The 7706-nt window shown below is 39.6% G+C and overlaps 1 pseudogene; it reads left to right on the top strand.

The window, feature by feature from the left end:
* The window catches only part of LOC112484586, a 6778-nt pseudogene extending 3626 nt beyond the window's left edge, over nucleotides 1–3152 (top strand).
* Nucleotides 3153–7706: the final 4554 nt, after the last annotated feature.

Genomic DNA, 7706 nt, shown 5'->3' with positions numbered 1-7706 from the left:
GAATATGGTATGCCTAGGTGTAGTTTTTTGTCGTCGTTGTTATTATTTATCCTGTGGTGTGTTATCTGATCATCCTAGATTGGTTTCTTTCATATTTTGAAAAATTCCTAGCCATTTCTACATCAAATATTTTATCTGCTTCTTTAGCTCTTTCTTCTTCTAGTATTCCCATTATGAAAATGATAAACATTTGTCATTATTCCAGTTTTTCGATATTCTGTTTTGATTTTTAAATTCTTTTTTCTCTTTGCATTTCATTTTGGGAAGTTTCCATTGACATATTTCCAAGCTTACTGATCCTTTTCTTGGTTATAGCCATCAAAGATATTCTTCATTTTGTTACAGTGTTTTTAATTTCTAGCATTACCTTTTAATTTTCTTAGTGGTTCCATCAATCTGATTACATTACTCCTATGTTCTTGCATATTGTTTACTTTTTCTATTTGCATTTTTAGTATGTTAATCAGTTACTTTAAAATCCCAGCCTGATAATTTCAAAATCTCTACCATATCTCAGTCTGATTCTGATATTTTGTCTGTCTCTTCATATTTTATTTTTTCTTGTCTGTTAGTATACCTGTAATTTTTCTTGAAACCCAAACATGATGTAAAAGGCACTGAGATAAATGGGTTTTAGTGTAAAGTTTTGTGTTTTCCTGGCCAAGAGTTAGTCTGTGTTTACTTTTTGCTGTAGCTGTGTCAGAGACCTCACTTTCCTCTAATGTCATTGGTTTTGTCTCCTCTGTTCTGTTTGGGTTTCCCTAGAAACGGCTTCTTAAATAAAATCAAAGCATTACAGTTTTTTCATCTATAAGCTATATTGTTATAAAAGAGCACCGTCAATATGGTGGTAAAGCTGATGGAATGGAAAGCATCCTATAATTCTATAACTACTGTCAACAAAAGGTCAGTGCCACTATCAAATGCCAATAGGAGTCCCCAATCTGATACGTAGAAAAAGGAGAGACTTTATTCTGGTGAACAGTTTGCAAACCAAGAAAAAGCAGTCCCCAGAGAAAACTGAAAATGTGCTCCTCTGAAATAATGGGAGGCCCACTGACATAGAAGAAGTTCCTGTTCTGGTCCCTGATTGACCCATTTCTATGCAAAGAAGGAATCTAAATTTGCACAATGAATTGATCTAAATAGTACTAACCTGATTGGTTGGAGTCACTAATCCTAACTGGTCATTGTAAAGCCACTCTAATTGGTAGATAAAGATGCAAATGAGAATATAAGCTGTGCAAGTCCAATTGGACAGGGAAGATCTCAGCCCATTGATCAAAATACGATTCTAGGAATTTCTTTATAAGAATCTGCTCAGGCAGCAGGGACACAGTGCAGGGGCTTTGCAGTCCAGTCTGTGACTTTTCTCTGAAATACAGCATGCATGAGAGATGCCCTGTAAACAATGGCTGCTAGACCTTGATTGTAAATTTGGGCCCATTTAACCACTAAGAATCCTTTTTGACAGGTATATTTTTTTCTTGAGGTCAGCACTAGGTCTCAGTCTTTTAGTAGGCCTGTTCCCGTGGGCTGTGACTTTCACAAGTGTTTTTCCCATTTATGTGAGGAGGGAAGACTAGAGGGGGATGGAGTTGGATAATTTCCCTTCCCTCCAAGTCAGATGAAGCTATGGTAATGGCTTTTTTCCTTACTGAGTAGGACTTTATCATGGAGAATTCTTTGGTCTTATTTCAAAAACCAATTTTTTTGCTTACTTTTTCCCTAACTATAGCCAAATATGAGGAGTTTTTCTAGAATATTCACTGTGAGAACCTGGAGGCAACCCCACAAAAGTGTAGAAGTCCTCTCACCTTACTCTGGTTCCCCAGGATTATTCAACTCTCAAACTAATCTAGACTCAGACTCTAGAAAGTCACTCTAATTATCTGATAAGTGTTCTTACCAGTTACCAGTTTCAGCAGCTTCTGATTCAGGTAAGCAGATATATATTCTCTATATTTGTGCACCTCTTCAGTTTTGGGGAGGTGGTTTGTCTTCTGACTTTAATTCTCTCTCAATATTTAATTCATTCCATTTTTTCTTGTTGTGAGGGCAAGAAAGATGACTTTCAAACTTTTTACATATAGAGCATAAATTAGAAGTCCAAGACTCAGACCACTTATGAGAAGTTGGTGGCGGAACCCAATTCTCAAGAAAAATGCTCTCTCATAGAAATGAAATATGAATCACATAGGTAATTTAAAATTTTCTAATAACCACATTCAAAAAGTACAAATAAATAAGTGAAATTTTATTTAACTCGATATATCTAATTATCATTTAAATATGTAATTATTTTTAAAAGTTAAATTTTACTTTTTTGTACTATGTGTTTGAAATCTAGTATGGCTTTTACACTTACAGCATATCTTAATTTGGTCATTTCAGGTGCTCAGTCACCACAGACTCCCACTAACCACCCCATCGCTTATCTAAAAAAAAAAGACTAACAAACTGAGTTCACCCTCACCAGGACTATTCCTCGAACACACGGGCACACCACTGTGCTTTTCCCCTATGCTTGAGTGGCCCTTTTCCCCTCTCCCCACAGGTTTGCTCATATTCTTCATTTATGACTCTGTCAATATCACACCTTCAGAGGGCTTTTCCTAACTACCTCATCTAAAATCTGTCCCCCAAACTGTTACCCTTGCTCTCCTTCACCTACTCTGCTTTTTTCCATTCTATATTTGTTATAGTCTGCATCTCCCTACTGGATGTCACTCCATGAGGAAAGAGACATTATGTAGTTCAGATGTTGTGTTCCAGCTGCACCACTCTATGTAAACGAGGACACACTCAGCCAAGGAGATGTTCTCTCCCTGCTACTGATCTCGCTCAGTCAGCTTGTGGGCAAAGGGCTTGCCTTGAGCCAGTGAATACCTTTAGTTGCTGGGGAGACACAGCATAGAATCCTTCATGTTTTAAGCTCTATTTGTCATTCAGAAAACTAAAGCTTACTGTTGACTCTGTGTGCTTTTTTCCTTAAGAGGGGGCTCAGGAGTATACAGACCAAATTTGAAAGTTAAGTCCTGCAGAGATGCTGACCCAGTAGTCAAACCCAGGCCACCCAACCCCTGTAAGCCAACGAGTGCCTCACTAGAGTTCCCAATGAAGAAGTTTCTGGCAAAAGAAATTTCCCAAAAGTAAGTTCATATGTAATAGAGGGTATCTAAAAATAGCCATATAAGTTAACCATTAATGCTTAACTATAAGTATCTTACACTGTTATATCTATGACTACATTTACATATCTTTCCTTTGGGAGATTTATCTATTTGTATCATGACGTCAAATCAAATCTTTTTTTTTTAAATTTATCATTTAACACATTTTACATAATCAAATGAATGTCATACATTTTAGCATTATAACATTCAGCAGAAGAAAATGCAAATCATTGGATAGGTATGTATTTTTGGTTCATTTCCTTAGTTTTGAACAATTTAATGCTTATTATTTTGTAAATTATGAGCTCTAGAACACTTCTATTTGAGCAAAAGCCTTTGACCATCTGAGTACCCAATTGTGATTGAGCCTACCCAACAACCATTTTTCCTTTTTCCTTCAGTAATAAAATACTAAGTAATGTGCCAACCTAGAAAATTCCATTTCCAGCTTCCCTTGCATATGGGAGCCAATGCAAAATAAGCATTAGTCTTTGTGCAGTACTTCCAAGAAAACTCTTTGATCTCTCACCCTTCCATTTTTTCCTACCTGGAACTCCTACACAATAACTGGAACCCTAGCAACCATGTTGTGACTTTAGGAAGTAATATGTTCAGGATGGTGATGCAGAAAGCCATAAGGAGCCAGGGTGGGTCTCTTATGTCTTTATGTAGTGGACATAGCTGACCCACACTGCCTACTTCTAAACTAGTTGTACAAAAATGAGAAAAACTATTTTGTGTAAACCACTATTATTTCAGTGCCTGTTTCTAGCATTCCTGAGCTATATTCAGAGACTCATTAGATTTAGTTGGAGATGAATCAAATCAATTCTTATTGTACATCTTTCACCCAGCATCTTATTCTCTCATCTCTGTTGATTGGCACCATAATGCCTCCCCTTACTTATATGAAGGAACTGAAGTTTCTTAAGGGCTTTTCAGTTGTTCACTTTACCACTTCAGAGAACTTGAGGGCAATGTCTGGGACTGTATCACTTGTCCCAGTTCTGCTTTATGTTAGGCCTTTGTCAGCCCTGTGCTCCCACCTTTCCTAACTACTGGTTCTTTGTGGGAATATGAACACACATCCACTACGATGTACACGTGCTGCTGCAGTGAGACATCTATTTACTGCTAAGGAAACAAAGTCTGTACTTGTCCTCAGAACTTTAGCACTTACTTAGCTACTACTAATTTAGCTACCACTTATTTAGCTACTACTAAACAGTACCACATAGCTCCTCAATCTTATTCAACTGTCAGAGGATGGTGTGAGACTGGTTAAAAAAAGAGGAAGAAATTAAACATTGAACTGCCAGTGACCAACAGAAAAGAGAGGTGAAAAAAAGAATATGCTCAAAGAAAGATGAGAACAACATTCAGACAGCATCCTAAGACCAGAAACCAGGTTCCAAAGGGAGAAATAGCTGGGAAACCCAATTTACAAAAATGAGAAAAGGTTGTTATAAGGTTGGGAGGGTTGGGGAAATTGTAGAACCTGCAATACAAGCCTGCAGAAAACTGGATTCACTGCTAAGGAGGCTTTATATGTGCCTTTAGATAAAATTAAAGATATCATATGAAACTTGTTAGGAACTATGAGAATCTGAGGTTGTGGAAAGCAAAGTTGTATTTTTAAATGTTTGTTTCCTTGACATAAAAGGAGCACAAATCAACAGATGTTACAGTGGTACAGTGTGACAAAGGTGATAGATGAGAAGGCCGTCACTCATACTCCAAATTTGTAAGACAGAATACTATCTCACACGAAATATTCCTCTCAATAAAATATTCCTCTCTGCCCACATTGCCCATCCCAAGAGAAACTTGTCCAACTTGAAAAGTCAAGTCTACTCCAGAGGGAAAGATGACCCTATCAATGAGGTTTTATTTGTGGGGGGCGGCGAATGGGGAGGGGTAGATTGCTGAGGTCAGAATAATGGCTCACTGAGATCTTGGGAAGTCAGGTTCCCTGAAATTTCTAGAGTTTGAGGGAGGCAAGAGATAACTGCTGGCAAACAGGCTGTCTTACCAAAGTGAATTCCTTTAGAAGATCCATATGCCTTCTAGCAAATAGGATGACATTGTAGAAAATCTCACTTCTGTTGTCAAGTTCACTGTGTATTTTGTCTTGGGCTATGGAGTAGCAACAGTGACACCTAGTACCATCCAATTTGTGTGATGTGGTCCCCAGTGAATCACACCTCCCTATTGTAGTGTAATTTTGCCATTTCTTCCATCAAGAGGTAGAGTCTTTCTCCTTGAGAATGCTATGCATGTGTCATTATAGGATTTACTTCTTTTAGACAAGTAATATTTACATGTTTCGAAGGCTACAAAAGGATATAGAGTGAAAATTTCCTTCCAGTGCTGGTAAATGTTTAACAACTTGCACTTTAAAACCGTGGCCTCTTTCTTCAGCAGGTTAGTTTGGACTTCTCTTCATAGAAGGTTGGACTCTCAGAGCAAAAGTGGAAACTGCCAGCCTTCTTAGTGTTTTGAAGTTCAATAGAATATTGTGGAAAATATGGAGTATGTTTTTTGAGATTAAGTCGTAGAAGACATTGCTCCTTCCATCATGCTGTCTCATATCACTTGCTCAGGGATAAGCCAACTGCCATGTAGGCATGGAGACTCAAGCAGCCTCATATTGAGGTCAATGTGAGCAGAAGAAGCTTGCAACTAACAGCCAACACCAACTTTGCAGCCAAGTGAGTAGATCCTCCCACTGTCAGAAGACTGCAATCTCTAGCCATATGTTAACTGTAACCTGATGAGAGACTCCCAGCCAGAACCACCCAGTTAAGCCACTCTCCAATTCCTAAGTTAAAGAAACTATGTAAAATGTTTATTGTGTTTTAATGAAACTATGTTTTAGTTTAATTTGTTACATAGCCCAAGATCACAAAAGGTGTGGTCCTCTGCCAGTGTACACAGAGTGGCCTCGGGTATACCAGCACGGGCACACTTGTAGTTGGATGGGCAAGAGTCCCTATTCTGGGAGCAGCTGGAAATTATATCCTCATTACTCTGACCATAAATAGATGTTTGGAGGGGAGGAGTCCCTGATTGTTTTATGTGGATTCTGAGAAATCCCTACCTCACATGCAACTCTGAGGCCTAAAGCTCAATAATGCCTTAAAAAGAAACCCTCTACTCACTGATATTCCTTGATGTTTTGTCTTTGTAAACATCTTGTGGAAAAAAAAAAACCTCCAACACCCTAGATTGATCATAAGATAAGATTTATCCATGGCAGCTGCATTTTAATAAATCAATCTAGAACAGTGTTGAGACTGCAACACACAGTAAGTAACACATTTCACATTGTGACCTAACACTCATAAACATATCTATAAAAATAAAAAATATTTTATGAAACAATACCCTTGCACATTTGATCATGTAAAAACATAATAAAGTTTACACAACTGGTCCAGATGGCATAGAGGATAGAGGCTTTGTACAGCTTCTCTTATGACTACACTAAATTATGACAAAACCATGAAGCAAATAGAAAGCAGAGTCACCTGGGGTCTGGATGAACAGAGGCCCTACATCTAGGGAGAGAAATAAGAAAGCACCTTGGAAGGGTAGGATGGAGCAGAGACACGAGGCTACTCGGTCCCACACAGGCTGAGCAAGACAGAACCTACAGCAGCTGCAGCTGGCAGGTGCAGATGTTCCTCTTAAAGGGGGCATGACCACAACTGGATTTTCGTAGTGACGGACTCGCTCACCCTGAGCTGCAGCACTGGGGCAGCTGATGGGGAGATGAGGAGCCAGGGACATATGGGGGGAGGGACACTGAATTGTAGGGCTTTATGGCGAGGGCTGGAAGGGCAGCTTTCTCCTGGGCAGAAGTGCTGGTGGTATCCATTGATCCTTGGTGGAGCCTTCCCCACTCCCAGTATATGGATCCAGGCACTGTCATAGCTGAGGCATCATCAAACTAGATAACAGAGGTCGCTCCGCCCAGACAACTCTCTGAAACTTTGCCCTTTCTATGTGCGGCCCCACCCAAGCCACATCCAGTGGGGTCCTGGGCATGCCCTGTGCCCCTTGCTGAGCAGCCCCAAGCTCCACAATAGTGGCAGCCAGAATTGGTTTCTGGCATGGCCTCTTGAGGCAACTACAATCACAGCCCAGGTGGCACCCATCTGTGGATTGCTTCCTGACTTTTACAGATGGCTCTGGAAGGGCACAGGCTGAGGCTATATTTGGCCTGTGGCTGAACCCCCCTCAGCACTGTGCCACTGAGCCCCACAAAGCTACTAAGACTGGGAGACTTAGGAGCTTTATCTAGTACATAGAGACAGACACAGAAAGGCAGCCAAAATGGGGAGACAAAGATACGTGCCTCACATAAAAGAATAGACCAGAGCTCCAGAAAAAGATCTAAACAAAGTGGAGTCAAGCAATCCAATGGATGCAGAGTTCAAATCACTGGTTATAAAGATGCTCAATAAAAATAGATGAACTCAGTGAGAACTTTAACAACAAGATAGAAAACATGAAAATGGAGATGGA

The sequence above is a fragment of the Pteropus alecto genome, unplaced genomic scaffold, assembly GCF_000325575.1.
Source record: "Pteropus alecto unplaced genomic scaffold, ASM32557v1 scaffold607, whole genome shotgun sequence".
In the NCBI taxonomy this organism is placed as follows: Eukaryota; Metazoa; Chordata; class Mammalia; order Chiroptera; family Pteropodidae; genus Pteropus; species Pteropus alecto.
The sequence above is the reverse complement of the archived record's forward strand: the minus strand, read 5'-3'. Positions and strand labels throughout refer to the sequence as shown.